The 24715-nt window shown below is 45.9% G+C and overlaps 1 protein-coding gene across 4 annotated transcripts in view; it reads right to left on the bottom strand.

The window, feature by feature from the left end:
• GRM3 (glutamate metabotropic receptor 3) overlaps positions 1–24715 on the bottom strand; it is a 200373-nt gene that overhangs the window by 131088 nt on the left and 44570 nt on the right. Inside the window, exon 2 of one of the 4 annotated variants that reach the window (XM_072147288.1) lies at positions 2551–2750. The exons of the other annotated variants lie outside the window; for them this stretch is intronic. The gene's annotated coding sequence lies outside the window, so the exon portion shown is untranslated. The remainder of the gene's footprint in view (positions 1–2550; positions 2751–24715) is intronic. 4 annotated transcript variants of the gene reach the window in all.

Below are 24715 nucleotides of genomic sequence, written 5' to 3'. Positions count from 1 at the left end.
AGTAAGGGGTTAAAAATGATCTTTAAAATTTGCTAACTTTCGTTTAAGGAAAAACCCCTTTAAGTAATAAAAATAATTGGACTCTGTTCACATTAACATAGAATTAAACATCTTGTTGCATTTCACATTATGTTTACATTTTATTTTGTTTTATACACACATAACAAATGCTAAATCCCTTTCATCCTTTACATAGTATCCCTCAGCGATTGTTGGTGTCCATCCTAGAGGGGTTATGCCTTTTTCTTGATGAGTACTTTCGAATTATAGGCTGGACTTATGGACTTGGGTTTTTTTTTAACCTTAGAACTCATGCACACAAATACGTACAAAAATGGTCTGCAAATAGGGGAAGGTTTTTTGGTCATTTCGGCCGAGTGGAGATCGAGCACTGCTCACTCCTCCCAACTCCAAAGGAGCTGATCAGCTGTGCCCCATTACAGGCAAGAATAGGACCTGCTCTCTATTTTACAGCAAAGCTGTACAGCTCGGTGTGCCCCGCTCCAGCCTGTCAGCAGAAGGCAGAATATAGAAGAAGCTGCTAGAGACTTTCACTTCCACTTTGCAGAAGTACATGCACGCTCTGCATCTGTAGCTCAACCTGGAAATGGTGATGGAATAATACTGTACATATTTATCACATATTTTTTTTTTCACAGTTGTAGTTATTTATAGGCTTTTTTTTTTTATAAAGAAAGAAATTAATAAAACTATCCTATTAAGTTTAACTATCCTATTAAGTAAAAATTGTTATGATATGTAAAGCTTTTCCATATTAAAGAAGCACAAAACTACAAAAGTTGAACTGGACATTTAGACATCAATGACACACGGTCAAAAAATGGATTAATAGATGTGAGAACATTTTTTTACTGAGCATGCTCTGTGGATAGAGGATTTTTCAAAATTGGCTGTATGCAGATGGAAAAATTTTATTTAATCTATTTAATAATTTGATAGGTATGTTACCTTGTAAAAGAAAAATGAGATGAGGTATTACAGAGCAGCACTTGTTGCTGCACACCATGTAAGTCCCCAATGTATGATGTCACTGCAATATTGTCATATTGTCATCTAAAAGCCCTGGGTGCTCTTCATCATTCCAACAAGTGCTAGCGAACAGCGGCATTACTAATTAGTGTTGTTGCTTGTTATTTTAACCATAGGGTGAATATGCACTCGAAAATTGGCAGGCTAACACTGTGAAATGTAGAAAAAGCCAACTTTATCAAGAGGGTTTATGTATTCTAAGTAACGGCTTGAATCTTTGAAGAAAGGACTTCAAAGAAATCTGCATTAAAAAAAAGGAAAAAAAAAAGAAACAATGTCTAATCTTCATACAAATGTGCTCAGGGGTTCTCCAAGCTCAATGTCTTTCAAGATTTAAGAATTAATTATCAGTTGCCAGAAGCGGCCTATCTCACAGGTAACTAACTAGTATAGTAATTTGAGTCCTTTAGGTGTAAAACTCACAAAACTATGTTAAGCTGATTAAAGCCTAGTAAATCATTAGATTTCCCTTTGGTGTCGCAGGAAATGAAGTGTGCTGTATGTTTCGTTTTGTGCTGTGCATTGCTTGTTTTCCGTTTTAACCTTGGGATACAATTTATTTTGTGTATCAATATGTATAAGAGCCAAAGTTTACTTATCATTATTTTTTTAGTATTTTGTAACATATTTTAATAGGATTCAAAGCCATCTGAGAGGGCAGTACTCACAGACAGGAAACACAAGCATAATCCACTAGATTATTTTTGTGTCCGACAGCAAATAATAATAATACATAAGAATAAACAAATACCGTATCTGTTTGCAATGCTGCACAAAGCACAGAGGGAGCCTAGTTCATAAACACAACTCAACATTAAAATAAATCTACATTCATGGCTGTTTTATCAGACTGAAAGCTTGAACACAAAGGTATGTAATGCCACCATACAACCCTTTAAGGGTTGTACATACTTTAATTTCCAATCCACAGGATAGAGGCTTCGAGCACATACCATGAAGCGAGTCGATATTTTCTTTCTTGAATTCATGGACTGACCATGGTTGATTTTTAGCCCTTATTCTGTGTGTGTTTCTGCCATATTGGATTTGATTGGTGTAAGTAACTAAAATGTATAATAACTCAGCAAATTCTAATTTATGTTGTGCCCAGTTAATAGAGTCAGTGGGGGACATTTATCATATGATAGGCGCGCCGCTCCATATTCACAGCGGGGTACAGCAAAAGGTTTCCGCCTCTTGATGTATCGGGCAGGCTGCCTCACAGCATTTATTCTATGCCAGGCAAGACGAGTGCGCCGGCACAGGACAGCAACGCCCGTGCCGTCCCACTCCCGGCCAGCCGAACCCCCCCTTCAGTCCCCACAGGTGTGAAGGTGGCGGATTGAGGCAAATAATCGCAAGTGCTAGCAATAAGCTAGCATTTGTGATTATTTCAGGGCCTCTGCACCACGGTGGTGCAGAGGTCCTGATAAATATGACCAAGTGTCTGCTGTTTCATTTCTACTCTATATATTTGTCCAAGGGGAAATAAAGACTCACCCAGAGATTTCCATCAACAGCTGATAGAAGGGTCTCATATCAGCTTATCACTGGGTAAAACTATTCCAGTTTGTAGACGTTCTGAATCCATTCAATTGGAAACAATTAGATACTTTCTACATGCAATCCATAGCCGTCATAGATACAGTCTTGTTGCTTCTTCCCTGTACCAATAATTTGCAAAGCTATATTGTTTCTGTCTGAAAAAAAAATGAGACAGTATGAACTAATGCAATGAGAAGATCACTTGTTTTTGCTGTACCTATTTATAAGGAAGAAGAATAATATTCTGTAGCCGTGCAACACAAAAAGTTGGTGAACTCGGGCCAGTGCAGGACGGCAACAGATTCTTGATTTCTGATACAAGTTCTTAATGAATCTGGCACACCCAGCATTACACGGCATAGCTATTTTAGTACAGTTTCCCACATTCTTAGTCAATGTGCCCTATTATTTCAAATAACAAATTATTTCAAATTTACAAATAAAATCTTTATAGTGATACTTTTGGTTTGAGTAAAAATTAGTATTGTCATTTTATAGTATGAAGGTGTGGTTTTGAAGTATGATTTAGGTTGTGACGTATGGCTATTAATGTCTAAAAATGAATGTCAAAAATAAAAAAAAAAAACAAATTCAGGAAGGGGTGTGAAAGGTTATAGATCTGCTTTTAACTGGTCTAAATGAACGCCAAAAATGTGTCAAAAACAGGTCTACAATATAAATAAATGCAATGAGAAAAGAAAGAAGGCAAGGCATGCGGGTTGGGAAACCAAACTTATAGTGGCGCAAGCACTCAGGAGAAATGGGCACTCAACAAAAATCCATTGACTCACATGCATTAACATATTTCCCTTTTGTATAGTCAAAGTGCCGATTGATGTTGTACCATGGAATGTACTTTTGATATAAGTCTTATCTAGAGATGAGCGAACACTAAAATGCTCGGGTACTCGTTATTCGAGACAAACTTTTCCCGATGCTCGAGTGCTCGTCTCGAATAACGAACCCCATTGAAGTCAATGGGAGACTCGAGCATTTTTCAAGGGGACCAAGGCTCTGCACAGGGAAGCTTGGCCAAACACCTGGGAACCTCAGAAAAGGATGGAAACACCACGGAAATGGACAGGAAACAGCAGGGGCAGCATGCATGGATGCCTCTGAGGCTGCTTAAACGCACCATTATGCCAAAATTATGGGCAACAGCATGGCCATGACAGAGTGACAGAATGAAGCTAGATAGTATCTAAAACATGCAATAATTGACCCTGACACTATAGGGGACGGCATGCAGAGGCAGCGGCAGCAGGCTAGAGAGTGTCATGGCGACATACCCTAAATGGACTCAGGCTTCAAACCAATGGGTGGCAGAGAGGAACCAAAGGAGGTGAGCAAGAAGTGCTCAAATAATATCGGTACATGATAAAAGTTTGCCAGTATATTTTGTGGATTACACAGCAGGGTGGCGACAAAGTTAACATGGAAGCCATGAAAACAACCCAAAATTCTGCCTGACACAGCTCGTTTGATAAGGGGACCATGTATGGAGGCAGTGAACTAGTAGTAGATTAAAGGTGCTGCAGTTAAAACTATGTTAGTTGGATCTTGGCATGGAGCTGGCGCTCCGCTGCCAGACGAGCTTTCGCCAATCCAAGCCCCTGTCTCTAGGCTACTCCCCAAACAGCACTTTTGTATAAGATCAAGTGTAGTAGCGTTCTTATAAGTTTAGGATATGCCGGGTGAGGGGAATGTAAACAGATGCGCAAGAAGCGCATGATGCGCATGGAGCTGGCGCTCCGCTGCCAGGCGAGCTTTCGCAAATCCAAGCCCCTGTCTCTAGGCTACTCCCCAAACAGCACTTTTGTATAAGATCAAGTGTAGTAGCGTTCTTATAAGTTTAGGATATGGCGGGTGAGGGGAATGTAAACAGATGCGCAAGAAGCGCTGAAATAATATCCCTAAATGGTAAAAGTTTGCAAGTATATTTTGTGGATTACACAGCAGGGTGGCGACAAAGTTAACAACTTTGATGTGGAATGCCCTGTAATAGCTCTTGGGCGGTGTGCCTTTTATCGCCTAGGCTCAGCAGTTTCAGCACCGCCTGCTGTCGCTTAGCGACGGCACTGCTGCTGTGCCTAGAGCTACCGACTGATGGCGCCATGCCCACGGATGGTAATTCGGAGGAGGAGGAGGTGGAGGAGGGGTGGGAGGAGGTATAGTAGGCCTTTGAGACCTGGACCGAGGTAGGCCCCGCAATTCTCTGCGTCGGCAGTATATGACCAGCCCCAGGGTCAGACTCGGTCCCAGCCTGCACCAAGTTAAGTGTAGTAGCGTTCTTATAAGTTTGGGATATGGCGGGTTAGGGGAATGTAAACAGATGCGCAAGAAGCGCATGATGCGCATGGAGCTGGCGTTCCGCTGCCAGGCGAGCTTTCGCCAATCCAAGCCCCTGTCTCTAGGCTACTCCCCAAACAGCACTTCTAAGAACCTTTTGTATAAGATCAAGTGTAGTAGCGTTCTTATAAGTTTAGGATATGCCGGGTGAGGGGAATGTAAACAGATGCGCAAGAAGCGCTGAAATAATATCCCTAAATGGTAAAAGTTTGCCAGTATATTTTGTGGATAACACAGCAGGGTGGCGACAAAGTTAACAACTTTGATGTGGAATCCATGAAAACAACCCAAATTTCTGCCTGACACACCTCGTTTGATAAAGGGACGATGTATGGAGGCAGCTATATGGACGACTTTTGGAGGTAGCAATGGAGACAACGTGTGGAGGCTGCTATGGAGACAATTTAATTTGGATAGTGCCTGTATGTGGCAGTCCCAAACATTTTTCAAACCAGAGGAGCAGGTAGGTGGCCCTCCAGTAAAATGGAATAGATTGAGTGCCTGTATGTGGCAGTCCCAAAAATTCTTCAAACCAGAGGAGCAGGTAGGTGGCCCTCCAGTAAAATGGAATAGATTGAGTGCCTGTATGTGGCAGTCCCAAAAATTGTTCAAACCAGAGGAGCAGGTAGGTGGCCCTCCAGTAAAATGGAATAGATTGAGTGCCTGTATGTGGCAGTCCCAAAAATTCTTCAAACCAGAGGAGCAGGTAGGTGGCCCTCCAGTAAAATGGAATAGATTGAGTGCCTGTATGTGGCAGTCCCAAAAATTCTTCAAACCAGAGGAGCAGGTAGGTGGCCCTCCAGTAAAATGGAATAGATTGAGTGCCTGTATGTGGCAGTCCCAAAAATTGTTCAAACCAGAGGACCGGGTAGGTGGCCCTCCAGAAAAATGGAATAGATTGAGTGCCTGTATGTGGCACTCACAAAAATTGTTTCAAACAGAGGACCGGGTAGGTGGCCCTCCAGAAAAATTAAATGCATGAAGTATAGCAAGAGCCAGTGGGCCCTGTCAAAAAATAGCCATTTTCCTCTGCTTTACTGTACAAAGAGGAGGAGAAGGAGGAAAATGAGGAGGAGGAGGAGGAGTGGATCAATTATTCAGGTTGAGCTTCCTTCACCTGGTGGAGATTGGAAATTCTGAGAAATCCAGCCTTTATTCATTTTAATAAGCGTCAGCCTGTCAGCGCTGTCAGTCGACAGGCGTGTACGCTTATCGGTGATGATGCCACCAGCTGCACTGAAAACCCGCTCGGACAAGACGCTAGCGGCAGGGCAGGCAAGAACCTCCAAGGCGTACAGCGCCAGTTCGTGCCACATGTCCAGCTTTGAAACCCAGTAGTTGTAGGGAGCTGTGTGATCATTTAGGACGATGGTATGGTCAGCTACGTACTCCCTCACCATCTTTCTGTAAAGATCAGCCCTACTCTGCCGAGACTGGGGACAGGTGACAGTGTCTTGCTGGGGTGACATAAAGCTGGCAAAAGCCTTGTAAAGCGTACCCTTGCCAGTGCTGGACAAGCTGCCTGCTCGCCTACTCTCCCTCGCTACTTGTCCCGCAGAACTACGCACTCTGCCGCTAGCGCTGTCAGAAGGGAAATACTGTTTCAGCTTGTGCACCAGGGCCTGCTGGTATTCATGCATTCTCACACTCCTTTCCTCTGCAGGGATGAGAGTGGCAAGATTTTGCTTGTACCGTGGGTCCAGGAGAGTGAACACCCAGTAATCGGTGCTGGAATAAATTCTTTGAACGCGAGGGTCACGGGATAGGCAGCCTAGCATGAAATCTGCCATATGCGCCAGAGTACCAACGCGTAAGAATTCACTCCCCTCACTGGCCTGACTGTCCATTTCCTCCTCCTCCAACTCCTCCAACTCCTCTTCTTCTGCCCATACACGCTGAACAGTGAAGGACTCAACAATGGTCCCCTCTTGTGTCTCGCCAACATTCTCCTCCTCTTCCTCCTCATCCTCCTCCACCTCCACCTCCTCCGATATGCGCTGAGAAACAGACCTCAGGGTGCTTTGGCTATCAACAAGGGAATATTCTTCCCCCGTCTCTTGTGACGAGCGCAAAGCTTCCGACTTCATGCTGACCAGAGAGTTTTTCAACAGGCCAAGCAGCGGGATGGTGAGGCTGATGATGGCGGCATCGCCACTGACCATCTGTGTTGACTCCTCAAAGTTACTCAGCACCTGACAGATATCAGACATCCACGTCCACTCCTCATTGTAGACTTGAGGAAGCTGACTGACCTGACTACCAGTTCTGGTGGAAGTTGACATCTGGCAGTCTACAATCGCTCTGCGCTGCTGGTAAACTCTGGATAACATGGTCAGTGTTGAATTCCACCTCGTGGGCACGTCGCACAACAGTCGGTGAGCGGGCAGTTGGAGGCGGCGCTGCGCTGCCCTGAGAGTGGCAGCATCTGGGCTGGACTTCCTGAAATGCGCACAGATGCGGCGCACCTTCGTGAGCAAATCAGACAGATTGGGGTATGTCTTGAGGAAACGCTGCACTATCAGATTTAACACATGGGCCAGGCATGGCACATGTGTCAGTCTGCCGAGTTGCAGAGCCGCCACCAGGTTACGGCCGTTGTCACACACAACCATTCCCGGCTTGAGGTTCAGCGGTGCCAGCCACAGATCAGTCTGCGCCGTGATGTAGCTGTAGCTGATGTAGCCGCCCTGTAATAGCTCTTGGGCGGTGTGCCTTTTGTCGCCTAGGCTCAGCAGTTTGAGCACCGCCTGCTGTCGCTTAGCGACGGCACTGCTGCTGTGCCTAGAGCTACCGACTGATGGCGCCGTGCCCACGGATGGTAGTTCGGAGGAGGAGGTGGAGGAGGGGTGGGAGGAGGAGGAGGCATAGTAGGCCTGAAACACCTGGACCGAGGTAGGCCCCGCAATCCTCGGCGTCGGCAGTATATGAGCAGCCCCAGGGTCAGTCTCGGTCCCAGCCTCCACCAAGTTAACCCAATGTGCCGTCAGCGATATATAGTGGCCCTGCCCGGCAGCACTCGTCCACGTGTCCGTGGTCAGGTGGACCTTGTCAGAAACGGCGTTGGTCAGGGCACGGATGATGTTGTCTGACACGTGCTGGTGCAGGGCTGGGACGGCACATCGGGAAAAGTAGTGGCGGCTGGGGACCGAATACCGAGGGGCGGCCGCCGCCATGAGGTTGCGAAAGGCCTCGGTCTCTACTAGCCTATAGGGCAGCATCTCCAGGCTAAGCAATCTGGAGATGTGCACATTAAGGGCTTGGGCGTGCGGGTGGGTTGCACTATATTTGCGTTTCCGCTCCAGCGTCTGGGGTATGGAGAGCTGAACGCTGGTGGATGCTGTGGAGGATCGTGGAGGCGACGATGGGGTTTTTGGGCCAGGGTCCTGGGCAGGGGGCTGACTAGCAGCTGACACAGGGGAAGGAGCAGTGGTGTGCACGGCCGGAGGTGAACGGGCTTGTTGCCACTGAGTGGGGTGCTTAGCATTCATATGCCTGCGCATACTGGTGGTAGTTAAGCTAGTAGTGGTGGAACCCCTGCTGAGCCTGGTTTGGCAAATGTTGCACACCACAGTCCGTCGGTCATCCGGTGTTTCCTTAAAGAACCTCCACACTTCTGAAGATCTAGCCCTCGCCGCAAGAGCCCTCACCACGGGAGCTTCACTAGTTGACAGTGGCGCTGATGCACCAGCTCTGGCCCTGCCTCTCCGTCTGGCCCCACCACTGCCTCTTCCAACCTGTTCAGGTCGAGGACTCTCCTCCGTCTCAGAAGCACTGTGTTCACCCGGCCTCTCAACCCAGCTTGGGTCTGTCACCTCATCATCCTCCGATCCCTCAGTCTGCTCCCCCCTCGGACTTCCTGCCCTGACAACAACTTCCCCACTGTCTGACAACCGTGTCTCCTCATCGTCGGACACCTCTTTACACACTTCCACTACGTCAAGAAGGTCATCATCACCCACAGACTGTGACTGGTGGAAAACCTGGGCATCGGAAAATTGCTCAGCAGCAACCGGACAAGTGGTTTGTGACTGTGGGAAGGGTCCAGAAAACAGTTCCTCAGAGTATGCCGGTTCAAATGGCAAATTTTCCTGGGAGGGGGCAGACTGGGGGGGAGGAGGCTGAGGTGCAGGAGCTGGAGGAGTGGGGATTTCGGTGACATGGGTGGACTGCGTGGAAGACTGACTGGTGGTGGACAAATTGCTCGAAGCATTGTCAGCAATCCACGACATCACCTGTTCGCACTGTTCTGGCCTCAACAGTGCTCTACCACGAGTCCCAGTAACTTCAGACATGAACCTAGGGAGTGTAGCTCTGCGGCGTTCCCCTGCTCCCTCATCAGCAGGTGGTGTCTCACCCCGCCCAGGACCACGGCCTCTGACCCCTGCAGTAGTTGGACGCCCACGTCCCCGCCCTCGTCCTCTACCCCTAGCCCTGGGGTTAAACATTTTTAAAATGAGAGTTATAACTTTTTTTTTTTTTTTACTTTTTTTTGTTTTTTTTTGTGTTTTTTTGTGTTTTTTGTTTTTTTTTGTGTTTTTTGTTTTTTTTTGAGTTTTTAGAACCAAACAATCCTATCCTATTGCTATGGCTATTTTCTAGCCAAGTATCAAAGGAAGCACACTACTATGCCAGATGAGATGACACTGAGTTAGTGCCTAATAGAAATCCAACCCCTACTGAATTTTCCCACTTCAGCCTTTGCTATGGATATGTGCGCCACTAAGCGCAGAACACAGCGGTCGCAAGTCTCACTACAAATTGCTCAGAATTGGCAAGTACATGCACTGCAGAAACTACAGCCACCAGCAGATCAACCAGAAATCAAATATATAGAACGCTACTGTAGGCTTCAAGAAGCTATTTGTATTCTCCTATGGCTATTTTCTAGCCAAGTATCAAAGGAAGCACACTACTATGCCAGATGAGATGACACTGAGTTAGTGCCTAATAGAAATCCAACCCCTACTGAATTTTGCCACTTCAGCCTTTGCTATGGATATGTGCGCCACTAAGCGCAGAACACAGCGGTCGCAAGTCTCACTACAAATTGCTCAGAATTGGCAAGTACATGCACTGCAGAAACTAAAGCCACCAGCAGATCAACCAGAAATCAAATATATAGAACGCTACTGTAGGCTTCAAGAAGCTGTTTGTATTCTCCTATGGCTATTTTCTAGCCAAGTATCAAAGGAAGCACACTACTATGCCAGATGAGATGACACTGAGTTAGTGCCTAATAGAAATCCAACCCCTACTGAATTTTCCCACTTCAGCCTTTGCTATGGATATGTGCGCCACTAAGCGCAGAACACAGCGGTCGCAAGTCTCACTACAAATTGCTCAGAATTGGCAAGTACATGCACTGCAGAAACTAAAGCCACCAGCAGATCAACCAGAAATCAAATATATAGAACGCTACTGTAGGCTTCAAGAAGCTGTTTGTATTCTCCTATGGCTATTTTCTAGCCAAGTATCAAAGGAAGCACACTACTATGCCAGATGAGATGACACTGAGTTAGTGCCTAATAGAAATCCAACCCCTACTGAATTTTCCCACTTCAGCCTTTGCTATGGATATGTGCGCCACTAAGCGCAGAACACAGCGGTCGCAAGTCTCACTACAAATTGCTCAGAATTGGCAAGTACATGCACTGCAGAAACTAAAGCCACCAGCAGATCAACCAGAAATCAAATATATAGAACGCTACTGTAGGCTTCAAGAAGCTGTTTGTATTCTCCTATGGCTATTTTCTAGCCAAGTATCAAAGGAAGCACACTACTATGCCAGATGAGATGACACTGAGTTATTGCCTAATAGAAATCCAACCCCTACTGAATTTTGCCACTTCAGCCTTTGCTATGGATATGTGCGCCACTAAGCGCAGAACACAGCGGTCGCAAGTCTCACTACAAATTGCTCAGAATTGGCAAGTACATGCACTGCAGAAACTAAAGCCACCAGCAGATCAACCAGAAATCAAATATATAGAACGCTACTGTAGGCTTCAAGAAGCTGTTTGTATTCTCCTATGGCTATTTTCTAGCCAAGTATCAAAGGAAGCACACTACTATGCCAGATGAGATGACACTGAGTTAGTGCCTAATAGAAATCCAACCCCTACTGAATTTTCCCACTTCAGCCTTTGCTATGGATATGTGCGCCACTAAGCGCAGAACACAGCGGTCGCAAGTCTCACTACAAATTGCTCAGAATTGGCAAGTACATGCACTGCAGAAACTAAAGCCACCAGCAGATCAACCAGAAATCAAATATATAGAACGCTACTGTAGGCTTCAAGAAGCTGTTTGTATTCTCCTATGGCTATTTTCTAGCCAAGTATCAAAGGAAGCACACTACTATGCCAGATGAGATGACACTGAGTTATTGCCTAATAGAAATCCAACCCCTACTGAATTTTGCCACTTCAGCCTTTGCTATGGATATGTGCGCCACTAAGCGCAGAACACAGCGGTCGCAAGTCTCACTACAAATTGCTCAGAATTGGCAAGTACATGCACTGCAGAAACTAAAGCCACCAGCAGATCAACCAGAAATCAAATATATAGAACGCTACTGTAGGCTTCAAGAAGCTGTTTGTATTCTCCTATGGCTATTTTCTAGCCAAGTATCAAAGGAAGCACACTACTATGCCAGATGAGATGACACTGAGTTAGTGCCTAATAGAAATCCAACCCCTACTGAATTTTCCCACTTCAGCCTTTGCTATGGATATGTGCGCCACTAAGCGCAGAACACAGCGGTCGCAAGTCTCACTACAAATTGCTCAGAATTGGCAAGTACATGCACTGCAGAAACTAAAGCCACCAGCAGATCAACCAGAAATCAAATATATAGAACGCTACTGTAGGCTTCAAGAAGCTGTTTGTATTCTCCTATGGCTATTTTCTAGCCAAGTATCAAAGGAAGCACACTACTATGCCAGATGAGATGACACTGAGTTATTGCCTAATAGAAATCCAACCCCTACTGAATTTTCCCACTTCGGTCTTTGCTATGGATATGTGTGCCACTAAGAGCTAAACACAACGGTAGCAAGTCCCCCTGCTAATTCCTCACAAAATGGTAAAAGATGCAAATTAAAATAAAAAAAGTAGAACGTTATTGTAGCCCTAAGAAGGGCTGTTGGGTTCTTTGAGAATCACTCCTGCCTAACAGTAAGCTAATAGAACACCCTAACGCTTTCCCTGACCAGCAGCAGCTCTCTTCCTAGCGGCATCCAGAGACAGAATGATCCGAGCAGCGCGGCCAGCGGCTAGTCTATCCCAGGGTCACCTGATCTGGCCAGCCAACCACTGCTATCGACGTGTAAGGGTACCACGTCATGCTGGGTGGAGTGCAGAGTCTCCTGGCTTGTGATTGGCTCTGTTTCTGGCCGCCAAAAAGCAAAACGGCGGGAGCTGCCATTTTCTCGAGCGGGCGAAGTATTCGTCCGAGTAACGAGCAGTTTCGAGTACCCTAATGCTCGACCGAGCATCAAGCTCGGACGAGCATGTTCGCTCATCTCTAGTCTTATCCTATCACATGAGGAGTTTCTGTTGTTTCCAGTAACAAGGACTGTTCCTTGTATTACATTTTATGTATCACATAGTAATACTTATAATCAGAGATAATGAAATATGACATTGTACTAAGTTTTCTGCTCTGATGGACAGTTTATTAAGATTATGGATAAGGACTTTTTCTTATCCTTTAGGTATACTGCAGAAAACAAAAGAAAAACGAAAGTGTAGTCCAGCAGCACTTCTTTCTGTGCAAGTGCTGACATTTTCCAACCTGAAAGTCTGCTTATAGCCTGTGGAAATGAGCAGATGAATTGTCTCTTGAGAAATCGAGTCTACCTTTGAAGTCCACAATGCTGCTCTGCAGGTTGACTTATAGTGCAGCATATTCTGCAAAGCCATCTGGTGTTCGTAAACCTGATCACAAAGCAAATATGGTATATAACTATTTTTCCTTGGATTTCTGTTTGGTCCTTTGTGTACTTTGAAGATATTTTTCTCTCATGGAATTCAGCATTTTAATGCACTAGACACATATTTCGATGGCCTTTCTGGCTAAGGTTATTTTTTAATGGCCATATTTCTACTACCTTTCACTTCTACTTGTAAAAAAGAATAGGTGTGAAACTGTATTTTTCATAAATGATACATTAGTGAATTGTAACTGTGCATACATGTATTCTGATTACTGCTTATTAAAACGGGTAAAATAACTGTGAAAGGATCAACATCAAAAAGCCAAAGATATGTAATAATATCTTGTCTATCTGTATCATTTTTTACAAACCTTTAAAATCATATCACATCAACACAAGAAAAGAAAGAAAGTTATTCAGATTCCATATATTAAACTATAAAAAGAACAATAAATAAACAGATCCAGGAGATTTTCTGTATTCTTAGTAAACACTAGAGATGAGCGAGCACTAAAATGCTCGGGTACTCGTTATTCGAGACGAACTTTTCCCGATGCTCGAGTGCTCGTCTCGAATAACGAACCCCATTGAAGTCAATGGGAGACTCGAGCATTTTTCAAGGGGACCAAGGCTCTGCACAGGGAAGCTTGGCCAAACACCTGGGAACCTCAGAAAAGGATGGAAACACCACGGAAATGGACAGGAAACAGCAGGGGCAGCATGCATGGATGCCTCTGAGGCTGCTTAATCGCACCATTATGCCAAAATTATGGGCAACAGCATGGCCATGACAGAGTGACAGAATGAAGCTAGATAGTATCTAAAACATGCAATAATTGACCCTGACACTATAGGGGACGGCATGCAGAGGCAGCGGCAGCAGGCTAGAGAGTGGCATGGCGACATACCCTAAATGGACTCAGGCTTCAAACCAATGGGTGGCAGAGAGGAACCAAAGGAGGTGAGCAAGAAGCGCTCAAATAATATCGGTACATGATAAAAGTTTGCCAGTATATTTTGTGGATTACACAGCAGGGTGGCGACAAAGTTAACATGGAAGCCATGAAAACAACCCAAAATTCTGCCTGACACAGCTCGTTTGATAAGGGGACCATGTATGGAGGCAGTGAACTAGTAGTAGATTAAAGGTGCTGCAGTTAAAACTATGTTAGTTGGATCTTGGCATGGAGTTGGCGCTCCGCTGCCAGGCGAGCTTTCGCCAATCCGAGCCCCTGTCTCTAGGCTACTCCCCAAACAGCACTTCTAAGAACCTTTTGTATAAGATCAAGTGTAGTAGCGTTCTTATAAGTTTAGGATATGGCGGGTGAGGGGAATGTAAACAGATGCGCAAGAAGCGCTGAAATAATATTGGTAAATGATAAAAGTTTATTAGTATATTTTGTGGATAACACAGCTGGGTGGCGACAAAGTTAACAACTTTGATGTGGAATCCATGAAAACAACCCAAATTTCTGCCTGACACACCTCGTTTGATAAAGGGACGATGTATGGAGGCAGCTATATGGACGACTTTTGGAGGTAGCAATGGAGACAACGTGTGGAGGCTGCTATGGAGACAATTTAATTTGGATAGTGCCTGTATGTGGCAGTCCCAAAAAGTTTTCAAACCAGAGGAGCAGGTAGGTGGCCCTCCAGAAAAATAGAATAGATTGAGTGCCTGTATGTGGCAGTCCCAAAAAGTTTTCAAACCAGAGGAGCAGGTAGATGGCCCTCCAGAAAAATGGAATCGATTGAGTGCCTGTATGTGGCAGTCCCAAAAAGTTTTCAAACCAGAGGAGCAGGTAGGTGGCCCTCCAGAAAAATAGAATAGATTGAGTGCCTGTATGTGGCACTCCCAAAAATTGTTTAAAACAGAGGACCGGGTCGGTGGCCCTCCAGAAAAATTGAATAGATTGAGTGCCTGTATGTGGCACTCCCAAAAATTGTTTAAAACAGAGGACCGGGTCGGTGGCCCTCCAGAAAAATTAAATGCATAAAGTACTATAGCAAGAGCCAGTGGGCCCTGTCAAAAAATAGCCAGTTTCCTCTGCTTTACTGTACAAAGAGGAGGAGAAGGAGGAAAATGAGGAGGAGGAGGAGTGGATCAATTATTCAGGTTGAGCTTCCTTCACCTGGTGGAGATTGGAAATTATGAGAAATCCAGGCTTTATTCATCTTAATAAGCGTCAGCCTGTCAGCGCTGTCAGTCGACAGGCGTGTACGCTTATCGGTGATGATGCCACCAGCTGCACTGAAAACCCGCTCGGACAAGACGCTAGCGGCAGGGCAGGCAAGAACCTCCAAGGCGTACAGCGCCAGTTCGTGCCACATGTCCAGCTTTGAAACCCAGTAGTTGTAGGGAGCTGTGTGATCATTTAGGACGATGGTATGGTCAGCTACGTACTCCCTCACCATCTTTCTGTAAAGATCAGCCCTACTCTCCCGAGACTGGGGACAGGTGACAGTGTCTTGCTGGGGTGACATAAAGCTGGCAAAAGCCTTGTAAAGCGTACCCTTGCCAGTGCTGGACAAGCTGCCTGCTCGCCTACTCTCCCTCGCTACTTGTCCCGCAGAACTACGCACTCTGCCGCTAGCGCTGTCAGAAGGGAAATACTGTTTCAGCTTGTGCACCAGGGCCTGCTGGTATTCATGCATTCTCACACTCCTTTCCTCTGCAGGGATGAGAGTGGAAAGATTTTGCTTGTACCGTGGGTCCAGGAGAGTGAACACCCAGTAATCGGTGCTGGAATAAATTCTTTGAACGCGAGGGTCACGGGATAGGCAGCCTAGCATGAAATCTGCCATATGCGCCAGAGTACCAACGCGTAAGAATTCACTCCCCTCACTGGCCTGACTGTCCATTTCCTCCTCCTCCAACTCCTCCAACTCCTCTTCTTCTGCCCATACACGCTGAACAGTAAAGGACTCAACAATGGTCCCCTCTTGTGTCTCGCCAACATTCTCCTCCTCTTCCTCCTCATCCTCCTCCACCTCCACCTCCTCCGATATGCGCTGAGAAACAGACCTAAGGGTGCTTTGGCTATCAACAAGGGAATCTTCTTCCCCCGTCTCTTGTGACGAGCGCAAAGCTTCCGACTTCATGCTGATCAGAGAGTTTTTCAACAGGCCAAGCAGCGGGATGGTGAGGCTGATGATGGCGGCATCGCCACTGACCATCTGTGTTGACTCCTCAAAGTTACTCAGCACCTGACAGATATCAGACATCCACGTCCACTCCTCATTGTAGACTTGAGGAAGCTGACTGACCTGACTACCAGTTCTGGTGGAAGTTGACATCTGGCAGTCTACAATGGCTCGGCGCTGCTGGTAAACTCTGGATAACATGGTCAGTGTTGAATTCCACCTCGTGGGCACGTCGCACAACAGTCGGTGAGCGGGCAGTTGGAGGCGGCGCTGCGCTGCCCTGAGAGTGGCAGCATCTGTGCTGGACTTCCTGAAATGCGCACAGATGCGGCGCACCTTCGTGAGCAAATCTGACAGATTGGGGTATGTCTTGAGGAAACGCTGAACTATCAGATTTAACACATGGGCCAGGCATGGCACATGTGTCAGTCTGCCGAGTTGCAGAGCCGCCACCAGGTTACGGCCGTTGTCACACACAACCATGCCTGGCTTCAGGTTCAGCGGTGCCAGCCACAGATCAGTCTGCGCCGTGATGCCCTGTAATAGCTCTTGGGCGGTGTGCCTTTTATCGCCTAGGCTCAGCAGTTTGAGCACCGCCTGCTGTCGCTTAGCAACGGCACTGCTGCTGTGCCTAGAGCTACCGACTGATGGCGCCGTGCCCACGGATGGTAGTTCGGAGGAGGAGGTGGAGGAGGGGTGGGAGGAGGAGGAGGCATAGTAGGCCTGAAACACCTGGACCGAGGTAGGCCCCGCAATCCTCGGCGTCGGCAGTATATGACCAGCCCCAGGGTCAGACTCGGTCCCAGCCTCCACCAAGTTAACCCAATGTGCCGTCAGCGATATATAGTGGCCCTGCCCGGCAGCACTCGTCCACGTGTCCGTGGTCAGGTGGACCTTGTCAGAAACGGCGTTGGTCAGGGCACGGGTGATGTTGTCTGACACGTGCTGGTGCAGGGCTGGGACGGCACATCGGGAAAAGTAGTGGCGGCTGGGGACCGAATACCGAGGGGCGGCCGCCGCCATGAGGTTGCGAAAGGCCTCGGTCTCTACTAGCCTATAGGGCAGCATCTCCAGGCTAAGCAATCTGGAGATGTGCACATTAAGGGCTTGGGCGTGCGGGTGGGTTGCACTATATTTGCGTTTCCGCTCCAGCGTCTGGGGTATGGAGAGCTGAACGCTGGTGGATGCTGTGGAGGATCGTGGAGGCGACGATGGGGTTTTTGTGGCAGGGTCCTGGGCAGGGGGCTGACTATCAGCTGACACAGGGGAAGGAGCAGTGGTGTGCACGGCCGGAGGTGAACGGGCTTGTTGCCACTGAGTGGGGTGTTTAGCATTCATATGCCTGCGCATACTGGTGGTAGTTAAGCTAGTAGTGGTGGAACCCCTGCTGAGCCTGGTTTGGCAAATGTTGCACACCACAGTCCGTCGGTCATCCGGTGTTTCCTTAAAGAACCTCCAGACTTCTGAAGATCTAGCCCTCGCCGCAAGAGCCCTCGCCACGGGAGCTTCACTAGTTGACACATTTGGCGCTGATGCACCAGCTCTGGCCCTGCCTCTCCGTCTGGCCCCACCACTGCCTCTTCCAACCTGTTCTGGTCGAGGACTCTCCTCCGTCTCAGAAGCACTGTGTTCACCCGGCCTCTCAACCCAGCTTGGGTCTGTCACCTCATCATCCTCCGATCCCTCAGTCTGCTCCCCCCTCGGACTTCCTGCCCTGACAACAACTTCCCCACTGTCTGACAACCGTGTCTCCTCATCGTCGGACACCTCTTTACACACTTCCACTACGTCAAGAAGGTCATCATCACCCACAGACTGTGACTGGTGGAAAACCTGGGCATCGGAAAATTGCTCAGCAGCAACCGGACAAGTGGTTTGTGACTGTGGGAAGGGTCCAGAAAACAGTTCCTCAGAGTATGCCGGTTCAAATGCCAAATTTTCCTGGGAGGGGGCAGACTGGGGGGGAGGAGGCTGAGGTGCAGGAGCTGGAGGAGTGGCGATTTCGGTGACATGGGTGGACTGCGTGGAAGACTGACTGGTGGACAAATTGCTCGAAGCATTGTCAGCAATCCACGACATCACCTGTTCGCACTGTTCTGGCCTCAACAGTGCTCTACCACGAGTCCCAGTAACTTCAGACATGAACCTAGGGAGTGTAGCTCTGCGGCGTTCCCCTGCTCCCTCATAAGCAGGTGGTGTCTCACCCCGGCCAGGACCACGGCCTCTGACCCCTGCAGTAGTTGGACACCCACGTCCCCGCCCTCGTCCTCTACCCCTAGCCCTCGGGTTAAACATTTTTAAAATGAGAGTTATAGCTTTCATTTTTTTTTAACTTTTTTTTGTGTTTTTTTTTTTTTTTTGTGTTTTTGAGTTTTTAAAACCAAACAATGCTATCCTATTGCTATGGCTATTTTCTAGCCAAGTATGAAAGCACACTACTATGCCAGATGAGATGACACTGAGTTATTAAACAAAATAAACGTAAAATAAAAAAGGACAAATGGCAGACTGTGCCTAATTGAAATCCAACCCCTACTAAATTTTCCCACTTCGGTCTTTGCAATGGATATGTGCGTCACTAAGCGCAAAACACAGCGGTCGCAAGTCTCACTACAAATTGCTGACAATTGGCTAGTAGATGCACTGCAGCAAGTACAGCCACCAGCAGATCAACCAGAAATCAAATATATAACGCTACTGTAGGCGTAAGCCGTTTGGATTCTCCTATGGCTATTTTCTAGCCAAGTATGAAAGCACACTACTATGCCAGATGAGATGACGCTGAGTTATTAAACAAAATAAACGTAAAATAAAAAAGGACAAATGGCAGACTGTGCCTAATTGAAATCCAACCCCTACTAAATTTTCCCACTTCGGTCTTTGCAATGGATATGTGCGTCACTAAGCGCAAAACACAGCGGTCGCAAGTCTCACTACAAATTGCTGACAATTGGCTAGTAGATGCACTGCAGCAAGTACAGCCACCAGCAGATCAACCAGAAATCAAATATATAACGCTACTGTAGGCGTAAGCCGTTTGGATTCTCCTATGGCTATTTTCTAGCCAAGTATGAAAGCACACTACTATGCCAGATGAGATGACGCTGAGTTATTAAACAAAATAAACGTAAAATAAAAAAGGACAAATGGCAGACTGTGCCTAATTGAAATCCAACCCCTACTAAATTTTCCCACTTCGGTCTTTGCAATGGATATGTGCGTCACTAAGCGCAAAACACAGCGGTCGCAAGTCTTACTACAAATTGCTGACAATTGGCTAGTAGATGCACTGCAGCAAGTACAGCCACCAGCAGATCAACCAGAAATCAAATATATAACGCTACTGTAGGCGTAAGCCGTTTGGATTCTCCTATGGCTATTTTCTAGCCAAGTATGAAAGCACACTACTATGCCAGATGAGATGACGCTGAGTTATTAAACAAAATAAACGTAAAATAAAAAAGGACAAATGGCAGACTGTGCCTAATTGAAATCCAACCCCTACTAAATTTTCCCACTTCGGTCTTTGCAATGGATATGTGCGTCACTAAGCGCAAAACACAGCGGTCGCAAGTCTCACTACAAATTGCTGACAATTGGCTAGTAGATGCACTGCAGCAAGTACAGCCACCAGCAGATCAACCAGAAATCAAATATATAACGCTACTGTAGGCGTAAGCCGTTTGGATTCTCCTATGGCTATTTTCTAGCCAAGTATGAAAGCACACTACTATGCCAGATGAGATGACGCTGAGTTATTAAACAAAATAAACGTAAAATAAAAAAGGACAAATGGCAGACTGTGCCTAATTGAAATCCAACCCCTACTAAATTTTCCCACTTCGGTCTTTGCAATGGATATGTGCGTCACTAAGCGCAAAACACAGCGGTCGCAAGTCTCACTACAAATTGCTGACAATTGGCTAGTAGATGCACTGCAGCAAGTACAGCCACCAGCAGATCAACCAGAAATCAAATATATAACGCTACTGTAGGCGTAAGCCGTTTGGATTCTCCTATGGCTATTTTCTAGCCAAGTATGAAAGCACACTACTATGCCAGATGAGATGACGCTGAGTTATTAAACAAAATAAACGTAAAATAAAAAAGGACAAATGGCAGACTGTGCCTAATTGAAATCCAACCCCTACTAAATTTTCCCACTTCGGTCTTTGCAATGGATATGTGCGTCACTAAGCGCAAAACACAGCGGTCGCAAGTCTCACTACAAATTGCTGACAATTGGCTAGTAGATGCACTGCAGCAAGTACAGCCACCAGCAGATCAACCAGAAATCAAATATATAACGCTACTGTAGGCGTAAGCCGTTTGGATTCTCCTATGGCTATTTTCTAGCCAAGTATGAAAGCACACTACTATGCCAGATGAGATGACGCTGAGTTATTAAACAAAATAAACGTAAAATAAAAAAGGACAAATGGCAGACTGTGCCTAATTGAAATCCAACCCCTACTAAATTTTCCCACTTCGGTCTTTGCAATGGATATGTGCGTCACTAAGCGCAAAACACAGCGGTCGCAAGTCTCACTACAAATTGCTGACAATTGGCTAGTAGATGCACTGCAGCAAGTACAGCCACCAGCAGATCAACCAGAAATCAAATATATAACGCTACTGTAGGCGTAAGCCGTTTGGATTCTCCTATGGCTATTTTCTAGCCAAGTATGAAAGCACACTACTATGCCAGATGAGATGACACTGAGTTATTAAACAAAATAAACGTAAAATAAAAAAGGAAAAATGGCAGACTGTGCCTAATTGAAATCCAACCCCTACTAAATTTTCCCACTTTGGTGTTTGAGGTGGATATGTGTGCCACTAAGAGCTAAACACAACGGTAGCAAGTCCCCCTGCTAATTCCTCACAAAATGGTACTAGATGCAAATAAAAAAAAAAAAAAGTAGAACGTTATTGTAGCCCTAAGAAGGGCTGTTGGGTTCTTGGAGAATCACTCCTGCCTAGCAGTAAGCTAATAGAACACCCTAACGCTTTCCCTGACCAGCAGCAGCTCTCTCCCTAGCGGCATCCAGACACAGAATGATCCGAGCAGCGCGGGCAGCGGCTAGTCTATCCCAGGGTCACCTGATCTGGCCAGCCAACCACTGCTATCGACGTGTAAGGGTACCACGTCATGCTGGGTGGAGTGCAGAGTCTCCTGGCTTGTGATTGGCTCTGTTTCTGGCCGGCAAAAAGCAAAACGGCGGGAGCTGCCATTTTCTCGAGGGGGCGAAGTATTCGTCCGAGCAACGAGCAGTTTCGAGTACGCTAATGCTCGAACGAGCATCAAGCTCGGACGAGCATGTTCGCTCATCTCTAGTAAACACCTTGTTCAAGATAGCCTTCACCTTATTGTGTACATTTGAGAAACTTTTTGCGTACACTTAAACACTGGATGCTGTCAAATCTCTCTTTCAATTGTAATTCCTGGTCTGTCACCTCATTGTGTGCAATACCTCTGTAGAATTAAGGTGTGCATTGCTTCTGTCCTGGGCAGGGTGTGAATGTAGGGGGTGCATTAGTAGAACATGCACAAAACCATTGCTGATGCTGTCTTTTGTACTAGCAGGTCAGTCAGTGGCACAGACATTAGTGTCATCTTGAACCTTACAGGATATGATCTGCTGCATCAGGAAGAGGATTTTATTATGACTTCTCCTGGCCATGGATGAATTTGGCACCTGTTGTATTCAACACCAGTTGTCTTAAGCTCCCCCAAGCAAATCTCCACACTGCACCCCTAAAAATACCACAGTCACACTATAATGTCCCCTGGATAACAGGCTTACATACAGATACCCCTCATTATTATTTATATATATGCATTGATTTTTAAACCTAGTGCAAATACACAAGGCAAAACACATTACAGAACACATGCATAAATACTTTAAATAAGGAACAACAAGATTTTTTTCTTTTAACATCAATAATAAGCAAGATCATTTTAAAACATGTTCCTACTAATGTAACACATATGTGTTTCATGAAACGTCTCTCCTTATGCATTTTAAAACATAATAGAAATGCATCATGTGAGTGCAGCCTCAACAGTCTATATACAGCCCCATCATAGTCTATATACAGCCCCACCTACAGTTTGCACACAGTCCCCCCACAGTTTTTATAAAGCCCTCACCACAGTATATTTATAGCCCCCCAGAGTTTATACACAGACCCTGCATTCAAAATACAGTCCCAAAGTGCGTAAATAGCCCACCCCACCGTTTACATACAGTCCTCCCCCGTTTAAACAAGTGCCCCAACACTCTATTTACACACAGTTTATATGAAGCTCTTATAGTTTACCTATACTGTATACAGTACTCCTGGTATATGAATGATGTGGCCATTTATAAAAAAAGAAAACAGATACTGACCTCACTGCCCTCTCATCTTCTTCTGACTCGTCTGCCGGGTTGTGGCTCTGTGGATAGATGTGGGTGGCATGTGCTGATATCATCACACACTGCCAAGGTCCTCCAGAGCATAGTACAGAATTTCCAGTGGTAGGTCCATACTTGTGATTGGTTAATGTGGCAGCTGCCCGAGTCACAAATAGCAATCTTGCTGCCCCCCTCAGGGCTCGGTCGTCTGCCGCCAGAGGCGGGACTTTCATTCTGCCTCATGGCAGATGCAGCCCTGTGTACAATGTACCACTGGTTTGAGGACAATGTGCATTGGGGGGGAGTTATGAAAGTGCCAGAGAATAGAGGCCATTGCAGAGTTAGAATAAACAGTCATATTCTGCACCGGATTAATCATGCTCAATGATTTTTTTTCTTTTGTGTTTGCTCCTCAAGAGGGATTGGTAGGGAAAGGATCAAAGGGAAAGAATATATGCTTAGTTTAGAAATATTTATACTGTACAAATTGAATGGTATAAATGTGGTTTTATTTCTTCGTATGTATTTTTGTATTGATATTGAATAAAGTATATATTTAAAAAAAAATGTGGAATGAGTTATCTGGAGTAGATTAAAACTGTGGAGTTTACTTCAGACCAACTATTAGTTGGTCTAGTTTCCAACTGAATTTTCAGGATTCTTTGATTGATAAATTTTCCCCTATTATTTCTGTACTCTTAATCACTTTATTTATGATTCCTGTCTAAGTAAGCTGGTTGTTACATATATAACAGGATTTATTTACATCTGATTGTATTTTTATTCCATTAGTCTGTGACTTAGAAACACACTGTAAATGTCAAAACTACAAATTTTTAATAAAATCCATGGACTGCGTTTCTGTGCCATAAAATTTCTCCCTGCGGGGTAAATACTGCTCAATAGCTCAATAACCTGAAGTATAAGCATGCTCAATGCCTTTCTTGTGCTCTTTGAATTTTGAAAAGGATCAGGTACCATAGCAACAGTATGTGAAATGATATAAAGAAAGCAAAGCCAAAAAAATCATATATTACACAAGGAATTACAGATTCCTTGTCCTTTTACACATTTCATCAATAGTTATACAAGGTATACACAGAACCTGAGCGTTCAAGTAGCAACATCACACAGTACAATCTACATAAATAACGAAAGACTTTATTTAAAGGAAATCTATCAGCTGTTTTAAACTTTATTTGCCACCAATACTGCTAAGTAGATCCCATCTGTGTGATTACATTCATATGTGTATTAGTGTCACGGGTGCCCCTGCGACCCATATTCCGGTGTACAGGCACACCTGTGTACCTCCATGTGCCCCCAGACCCTATCCGCAGGAGAACTCACCTCTCCTTGCACCAGCGACATTCTCTGTGGTGCTGGCCTGGCGCCTTCCCAGATAAATTCCCAGCCCCTTCCTTTGTCCCCTGCCAGATCTTTGTGCTTCACAGCCTTAGAAAAAGCTCCCCACTGATTATCCTGCGTTCCTGTGCCTCCAGCTTTCCTGTGTGTTCCTATGTATTTCTTCGTTCCAGTGTGTTCCTGCTCCTGAGTTCTGTGTTGCCGTGTTCTTATGTTACCAGAGTCCCTCCATGTTCCTGTGTTACCAGAGTCCCTCCGGGTTCCTGTGTTACCATTGTTCCTCCGTGTTGCTGTGTCCCTGCGTTGCTGTGTTCCGGTGTCCCATGTGGCTATGTTCCTGTTCCAATCTGCCTGGACCTCCCATCTCTAACCCCAGATTGGACTTGACCCTGCATCTCTGCCTTCTGCCTTGACCCTGTGCCTGGACCCGACCACGAGACTGTCTTCAGTTAAGGTACCTCAACCTCGGCTGCCACCGCGGGCTAGTCGCACCTGTAGAACAACCTGGTGGTACCCTGCTGCGGCGGGCTTTGGTGAAGGCCGGGTGCCACTTAGATTCCGGTCCCAGGTGTCGGCTCGTACCCCCTCCCCCGGTGGTCCAGTGGATCCACACATCCTGAATCCTGACAATTAGGAGCTGTGCTCCACTAAAATAGTTATAAACTAAGTTATTATATTAATTTAAATTAAGCACAAGTGTTTTGGGAGGTGTCACTTGAGCACCCCTGGGCTACAGAGCTCTGGCTCTTACACTCCTCTGGCTCTTACACTCCTTTTTCACCTGTATGTCTACCTCAGGGGGGTGCAGAGGGAGCAAAGATGTACATAGTACTTAGGAGGCTTAGGAGGCTTCTATAGCATCTCCAAACACTTGTGCTTCATTTAAATAAATATAAAAGTTTGGTTTACAGGCAGTCCCCG

The sequence above is a fragment of the Engystomops pustulosus genome, chromosome 4, assembly GCF_040894005.1.
Source record: "Engystomops pustulosus chromosome 4, aEngPut4.maternal, whole genome shotgun sequence".
Lineage (NCBI taxonomy): Eukaryota > Metazoa > Chordata > Amphibia > Anura > Leptodactylidae > Engystomops > Engystomops pustulosus.
The sequence above is the reverse complement of the archived record's forward strand: the minus strand, read 5'-3'. Positions and strand labels throughout refer to the sequence as shown.